The sequence below is a fragment of the Achroia grisella genome, unplaced genomic scaffold (genome assembly GCF_030625045.1).
Source record: "Achroia grisella isolate CSIRO2021 unplaced genomic scaffold, CSIRO_AGI_Agris_v1 utg874, whole genome shotgun sequence".
NCBI lineage: Eukaryota > Metazoa > Arthropoda > Insecta > Lepidoptera > Pyralidae > Achroia > Achroia grisella.
Window position 1 is genome coordinate 5,837,989 of NW_026713051.1, and position 7,971 is coordinate 5,845,959.

The window sequence follows — 7,971 nt, forward strand, 5'->3', positions numbered from 1 at the left end:
AGGACGGGGACTGCAGGGGCCAACATATCCTATTTATCGAATTAGGGATGTGTAATCACCGCTCATACTCATAGTCCACTGGAGTAATTGTAGTGCATTCCTTTTTATGTTTGATATTTTTTGTCGACTCACATAGTGTTCTGCTGAACTGAGCTAATACAAGTAGTTTTAAGTTTGCCAATTTATATATATATATTTCATACCGGTTAGCAGTTGTTTTATAGATTCCTGTTTGGAATAGTTAATAAAGTAAGCAGAGAGCAGTTTAATTATACTATTATCATAAAGGGATAAAGTTTCTGAGGTTGTAGGGGATAAGCTCTGGATCTGCTAAACCGATTTTGAAAATATTTTTACCAATAGAAAACCACGATATTTGTAAGTGTCATAGGTTATATAACAACACGTTAGGACCAATAGGAGCGGAGTTGCAATAAAAACTGTCAAAATTAATCGAGAAAAATGTGACGCAGACGATGTGGCGCGTGTATACTGTCTTAGTGTACTGATTTGTATTTGCCGAAATACCCTAATAGCAAGCCGAATGCTGTAAAAGAAAATAAACTAAATGAAAGTATCAAAACTATTTCTAGGGTATACCGTCAGCAGATCAGAGCGAAGTGACGCGTGCTTCATATGATAAGCAAGTGAATGCACCAGGAGCACCAAATTGTGGGCTGCTTGCTGCAGTAATGAACTCCCGCTGAGAACGGAACCTTCAGCAGACAGCCACCAAACGGTATAACCCTTCCTGCTTATACTGTCAATAGGTATGTGGGATTAGCGGGGAGACAAAGTTTTGATGATTTTTTCACACATTAAGAAAAGGTAACACAAGGTTTCAATTGTTTTATTGACCAGTTTATGATCAATTTATTAGTGTATAATTGTATCGTCATACTAGAGAAGAAGTAGTTTGACATATGACAAAGACGATTCGAATTAAAAACAAATGAAATACGTGTACTATAATTTTTGTAGGCTCTTTCGTATCTGTATCATATGTGTGTTTAAGTAAATTATACTGAGTACTATTATACTGAGCTACAATTATTGTTTTATGTAAATGTCAATCAGTAAAATACCGTTTCCATCGAGAACCGAGCTGAATCGAAAATCAGATTTATGTTTTCGGATGCACACAGATGTGAGAATACATTAATATCAAGGATGCGTCATTCTGTTTATGTATTTGCAACAGCATAGGTATGCGCCCATTCAGGGAATGGAGATAAATGTAATCCTCTTTCCTCTAACACAGATTTACACGACATATTCTCTCACGCGCAATCATAAGCGCACATGTTTTAGAGCGGGAAAAAAGCGCGCGCAATCTTGCGCATGTAACTATTTTTTGTGTTCACATTTTTGAGCGTGATTGCGTGCATGTATCATAATATCTTTGCCCTTTCGTTTGGAATTTTATTTTTTTTATTCCACTGATTTTACTTTTCAAAGACACGTTTAATGTTTATTAATTATAAATAACTCTATAATTATGTCTTTGAAGGTCTCCTTACGCTTGAATGACCCAGGAACTTCTCATTCTTTATGTCACATTTACAAGCACACTCTATCCCGCGGAAAAGCCTATTCACACGTGAAAAAGCGTGTAGCGTGTCCGTGTAAAGGCAGCTATTCAATGAGGGTTTGTATTGATTAGAATTATGTTACATATTTTACCAGCTGCCCACCTCAGATTCATGCGGGTGCTGATAACTTCGTGACTTTTGTATCTACGAGTGTTAGCATTATTATAGAAATATAATAAAGCAAAATATAGCCATATAATAATATACAGCCTATATCATTCCTATATAGAATGTGGAATAAAACAATGAAGAGAAGTAGTTTCTCTTCGTTTTAACTGGAAAAATGTCTCAAGGTGTAGGTAAGTCGGCCCCACATGCGTCTTTATTTGTGTCATAGAAATTTGAATAAATAAATATAATATAATATTGTAGTTTACTAATATAGTGTATAAGTTGTTTATTAACACAATATAGATAAACGAAATTTATGAATGATTAAATAAATAAAAAGAATTTTTTAAAAGGTCTACACGACTGTAAAAACTTAAAACTAAACAATGGCTACATAAATTGCTATTCGAAATTAATGTTCATACGCTGCCTCTGTTAGCATTATAAATAGCATTAGGTAAACTGATTAGTTAACAATTAAGTGGTAAGAACCGTGACACGTGTTGGTCATAGGTGGTCACGTGTCACCGCGCGTGTTGCTCATCATCCCGCCAAAATATTGCTGTGTCAAACCCTATACGACTACAACACGATTAATTTCATAGTATTCAACATGTACATATACATTAATAAGTAAAGCTATAACTTTGTACGTACCCCTTTTTAGGAAAATTGCGCGAACGGAGGAGTATAAACATTCGCATAATTATAGTTTATTTATAGAAGGTGTGCAGAATGCTAATATATATTTTCATAATTGTCCTTACAAAATATTATATTATTATAATAAATCAATAAAAATCACATTACATACACTTCCATTTATTTGACACATATACACATATATGTATGTTTATTCTTTTTAATTAATTATTAAAGTACACCCCTTTATTATCTCTGATCAATGCGACAATAGATTGGTAGAGAATGCTATCAGGCATTAAGTCCGCCATGTATACACTTTTGCGTGCAAAAGAATAAATAAACACACTCTTCCTTTTTAAAGTCTATGGTCAAATTGAGAATAAATTAATATTATTTTGTCTTTAAAATTATTTGTCTACAGTCTTACCTACTGCATGTTAAATTAATTATGGTGGAATTTCGACCACGTGGCGACACTAGTACGCATAGTTATATCGCACCAAACGGCTTCGATTCCTTGTACAGTACAAAATTTGCATTCATAAGTATGTAACATTTGTACGTATATTTTAAACTATGAAAGAATTTCTGGAGTTCTTGCAGTCATTCGGGAGATTACGTGGTTAATAAGAAAATCAGTTGTATCTCTCTGTAATATTAATAACAAAAATATGTATATAGTTCAAAATAAACCTAAGTATATATTTTGAATAGAACCCAAATGGTTCGTGGGAATCAGCAACTTTTTAATATACCTATGGATGTAAGGACTGACTCCTTGAGTCCGTTTGCTCACGAGACGTGCCTCGGGGCACTGCAGGTCACTCAGGGTTGCCAACTATAAAACTTTAGACTCGAACGGAGAATGCTATAAACAGAGTCAATCTAGCTCTCTAACTTTCGTACATTATTGTATTTTCAACAATTTCATTAGGTCTAAAACTCATAAAACGTGTTTACCAGTTATGATGACCAACAACCTGGTACTTATACAAGGATCCACATACGGTTGACATCCCTGAGGCTGCTCGATCGCCTGACTGACGTTCCGTCAAAGCACCGCGTCACAGCCTCTCCATATATCATTCTCTCTGTGCCGATACCTTTTCACTTCGCCAGTACGATCTTATACAGATTACGAAGAACTAGAGAATATAATTAATTAACCAACTTCAAAAAGGTGAGATCCTGAGCAATGTGCGTGAGTTATGTTACAAAGGTCTAAAAGTTACGGTTTGCCATTAGATATGCTTATTTTTTCCATCTTCATATGACGTTCTCGTTGATCAAGCGGTTTAGCCCAAAATTTGATAGATACGATTGGTTTTTGCTTATTATTAAGGTATTTTATTTATTAATAAACATATCCACAATATCTCGGTTATCGGAATGGCAATAAGTGAAAATATTTAAAAATTGTCTTTCAAATATAAAAGATTATAATGGAAATATATATTTTTTTTGGTTAATGTTTGATTTCTTATCATTCTTTGCCTTTTTTAAAAGATGTGGCGCCTTAAGTCCTTGTGATACAATATATTTTTACGTTCTAATCAATAATTCAAAATCCGTTCAGCTGGTTAGTTATGACATAACGAAACACATTCACAATAATGTTAGTCTATACATATAATATCACATATTGCCTCTGTTTTCTTATATATTACACTGTACTCTGAATCTTGTCTAGTGGTCGGCGATTGTTATGAGGACCACCGCGCCTTTGCAAGTCACTCCAACTCGAGACCACCTTACCTGTCCACAGTCATCCTTATATCCAACCACTAAGTTCTATATTGTATTGCACCAATCTAGTATTGTATAGTATGTAGGTTTCGACAAAACAACTCGACGCAATATCGATATCTGTCATTTTTGATTTCGGTAATCGTGCAGTGAGAATGATAGGTACCTAAATACTCGTATGTTTTTTTTACTTGTTTAAATAAGTGGGAACATTACGTCATTGTGCTGGGAGATGGATTTAAACGTACAGTCCATACTCTGTGCAAATATTATTCTTATGTTCATATTTCAATCTAATAATTACCGTACTTAGTAGACTTTGAACAAAGTATTCTATACCAACATGATTGTTAAAGACAATATATAAAAAAGAATATAAAAAGAAAAATATTACAAGACGATTAATAACATACCGACTGATATAAAAATACCAAATTTTAGATCTTTCAATTTGATTGTTAGAATTTGCTCAGAAACAGATTAACCACATATTTAGGGGCTATTTTTATATTCAATCCTGCATAGGACTAAGTGGCGTTACGTGAATTGTCCTGGCCTTTAGCACTTAATTATTATGTTGTGGGTACTATCTAACTAATATAAATATATTCCTTTTTTTGTATACTAAAAGATTATTTAAACTTTTAATATATGTACCATGGCCTAAAACTGAAAGTCACTTGCCATATTGCGACTTAGTATACATTTGAGTATTGGAAACTGTGTCTGGCGCCAACTTAAAGCTTAAACACCATAAATGGAAATGAGTACATATAATAAAAATATAACTGATCCTGTCCATGGGAGATAATATGAGAGAAGAACTATTAAGAGGCGATTTTACCTTTCTACGTAATAGTACCCAAAACTATGATTGATACAATTTTTTTCAGTGTCTGTGGAAACTACTCTCAGAAAAGGACTAGGTAATCGAATTTCACTAATACGCGTCTATTGTAGGTACCTACTAGGTAGACCGTAATTTTATTGGATTTTCATACTAAATACGAGTTAAATATACATTATTTTTTCTATTTATCCATATAAACAATACTCAAATGCTTCCCTTGTACAAAACAGGTAGTTTAGATGAATAAAACACAACCATGACGAATAAATTAAGTAGAAAGTATTTTAGAAGAGTTTTCTTGCGAATACTTTTGCTATTTTACGGAGTTATGAGATAAATATAGGTACTATACTATCCACTTTGCGATAAGGGTAGATAGGTATATATTTACGTAGACAATATAAATATCTAATTATATATATACCATATCAAAGAGTAAGAAAGTAGAAGCAGAAAGTACTAATTTAAGTTAAATTCCGTTAACCTGTAATAATAAAATAAATCTTGATTTTTTTTTTATTTATTGTTATAACCCATATCTATTGTCCCGGGCAAATGTCTCCTCTAATTCTTTCTATTTTTCCTATTCTACTCTACCCCAAACACGCCCTTGTTACATGGATTTAGGTCATCGTACCTTTGCATTCTGATCATAAGTAAAAAAATGAATATATTTCTGTGTTTTGGTTTAACCTTATAATGAAATTTAGCATATAGGTACATAGCGATTATGATAGAAAAGCCCTAGTTTATTTTTTATCTTGGTTAATTATAGTCACGTAGAAGAAGTCTTAAGCTAGCGGTTTCTTTAATTTATTGTCATGCCTAGACTATTTTAAATTAAGTTTATAAAGAAAACATTTTTGGAACACGGGTACCGTGCGTTTGTTTCAAAAATGTTACGGGAAAAAGATATAATAGAGAATAAAAATGTATCTCACAGTTACCTCATTATGTCTCAAAGTAGGATGAAAATATATTATACGAAAAAAATATATAGAATATAAGGAAAGAATTCAATTTCATGTTTAGCGCTAACAGCCTGTCGCTAGCCTGCGCAAACGGTTCGGGGTATCACTGGAGCGTGATACGACGACGACGAATACGAAGTCAGGTCACCACGATACTACGTTACCACGACAGTTATATTGCTAGCAATGGGGTTATTAAAGGGAAAGTGGTTGTTAGTAGTAAGGACCTCATTACTGCAACGTATAATGTCAGTACCACTGCGAGTTCGAATTTATTACGATGGGCTAACTGACCTGACCTTACTCCCATCTTATTATCCTCCACTGGTGCCCCGCTAGCGTGTACCTACCTTTAGTACAGGCGGGTAAATCATTCTATTGTCATCTATTTAAAAAAATTGGGTTATTAGTTCAAATTACTAATAATTCCATTCGCCCCTCAATTTCGCATTTATAATGTTAATAATAATATAGGCCTTATATGTGCAGAATCGATCCCCTGTCCCATCACACAAAGATCGTAATGATGACGACCTAAGCAGAGGTTGTAACTACTAATGGTGTGCTAAGATTGAAGTCGTATCAGGTGGGTTTAGCCTGCAACTGCTCCATAAGTTCTTCCACTTGTCAAGTTTTAAAAGCCAACTGCCATCAACATTATCGCGTTGTCCGCACAGAGGACAAAGATCTGTAGACATCTATTTCACCGACATTAGCAGGTTACTCGTCTGTCGATTAGAGGGGCGTGGTGGGCGATCAGATTGTGAGCTGCCGACAGTCCGCCCGCACCCGCGCTATTTGCATAGTTAACGAGGCCCCCTCTGCCCCTCGGCGGTCCTCTCCTGTCGCCTCCCCTGTCAATCCCCCACCAAATCCCTCCTGTAACGTAGTTAGATATTTTTTTCAGTGTCAGCACTGAGTACTGCATTATTATACATAATGAATTCAATAGATGTTAAAACTTATTGACAGGTATATGATAATTTATTGTTTTTTATAATAGTCCATAGTTTTGTCAGAAGTTTAGGTCGTTAATATTTCATAGTGATTTTTCGGCGATGTGAAAACTGACAACAAATCAAACTATTGCTCACGGATAACTATGATAGTAGTCACTCAGAACTAAAATATATTATACACAAAAATATATTATATTAGAAATGTTTATCAAAATAGACTACGTAGGCACTACACTAATGGTGTGTTTAGACTGCCCATTATAATAAAATCACTTGGTTTCCAGGGATAACCACGTGGAGGTCGACCTGAGTGGTGAACTGATAATGGGGTCAATCACTATTACTAAAAATTCCCTTTGCCCTGTTAGTTGTTACGCTGTGTTGTGTAAAGACGATTACTAATGGTTACCATCGGGTATTTTTTTTTTAGTGAATGATAATGGAATGATGCTCCCACCTGCGCTAACGGTTTACGCTGGCGGGGCACCAGTGGAGGATGATAAGATGAACATGAAGTCAGGTCAGTTAGCCCATCGTGATAAATTCACCGGGAATTTATCACGATGGTTTCCAGGGGGAACCGCGTGGAAGTCAACCTGACATGGTACATTGTTATCAATGGGATCATCAGTCCCCATTACTAACAATCCCCTTCGCCCCGTTACCATCGGGTAGGCAGTAGCTGGCTTACGTTCCGTTCCGTCTCTATTACTTGCCCTTGTTATTAATAATCGGGTTAATACAAACCAAATCAGGTTAGTATAATGTAGGTTTAATAACTTAATCGCTCACACTCTATTGAGTAAGTAAGGTATGAAGAATAAATTAATTACACAAGAAAACAGTATGTCTGCATAAGAAGTCTGTTTAAAGTATTTTTCTCCCGCGCAAAACGTAATGCGCCACAGATACACAATATTGCACAATGCGCATCTGCAGTATCAGCGTGTCATAACTGTATGCGATGCTATGTTAATACTGCGTGAGTATTAACAATATCTAAAAAAAAATTACAATGTTTACATTTTGTCTGTATTTGTAAATGTCTGTATGTGTAAAAAGGGGAAACTTGTGGAGTCAAGGTGACTAGCAATGGG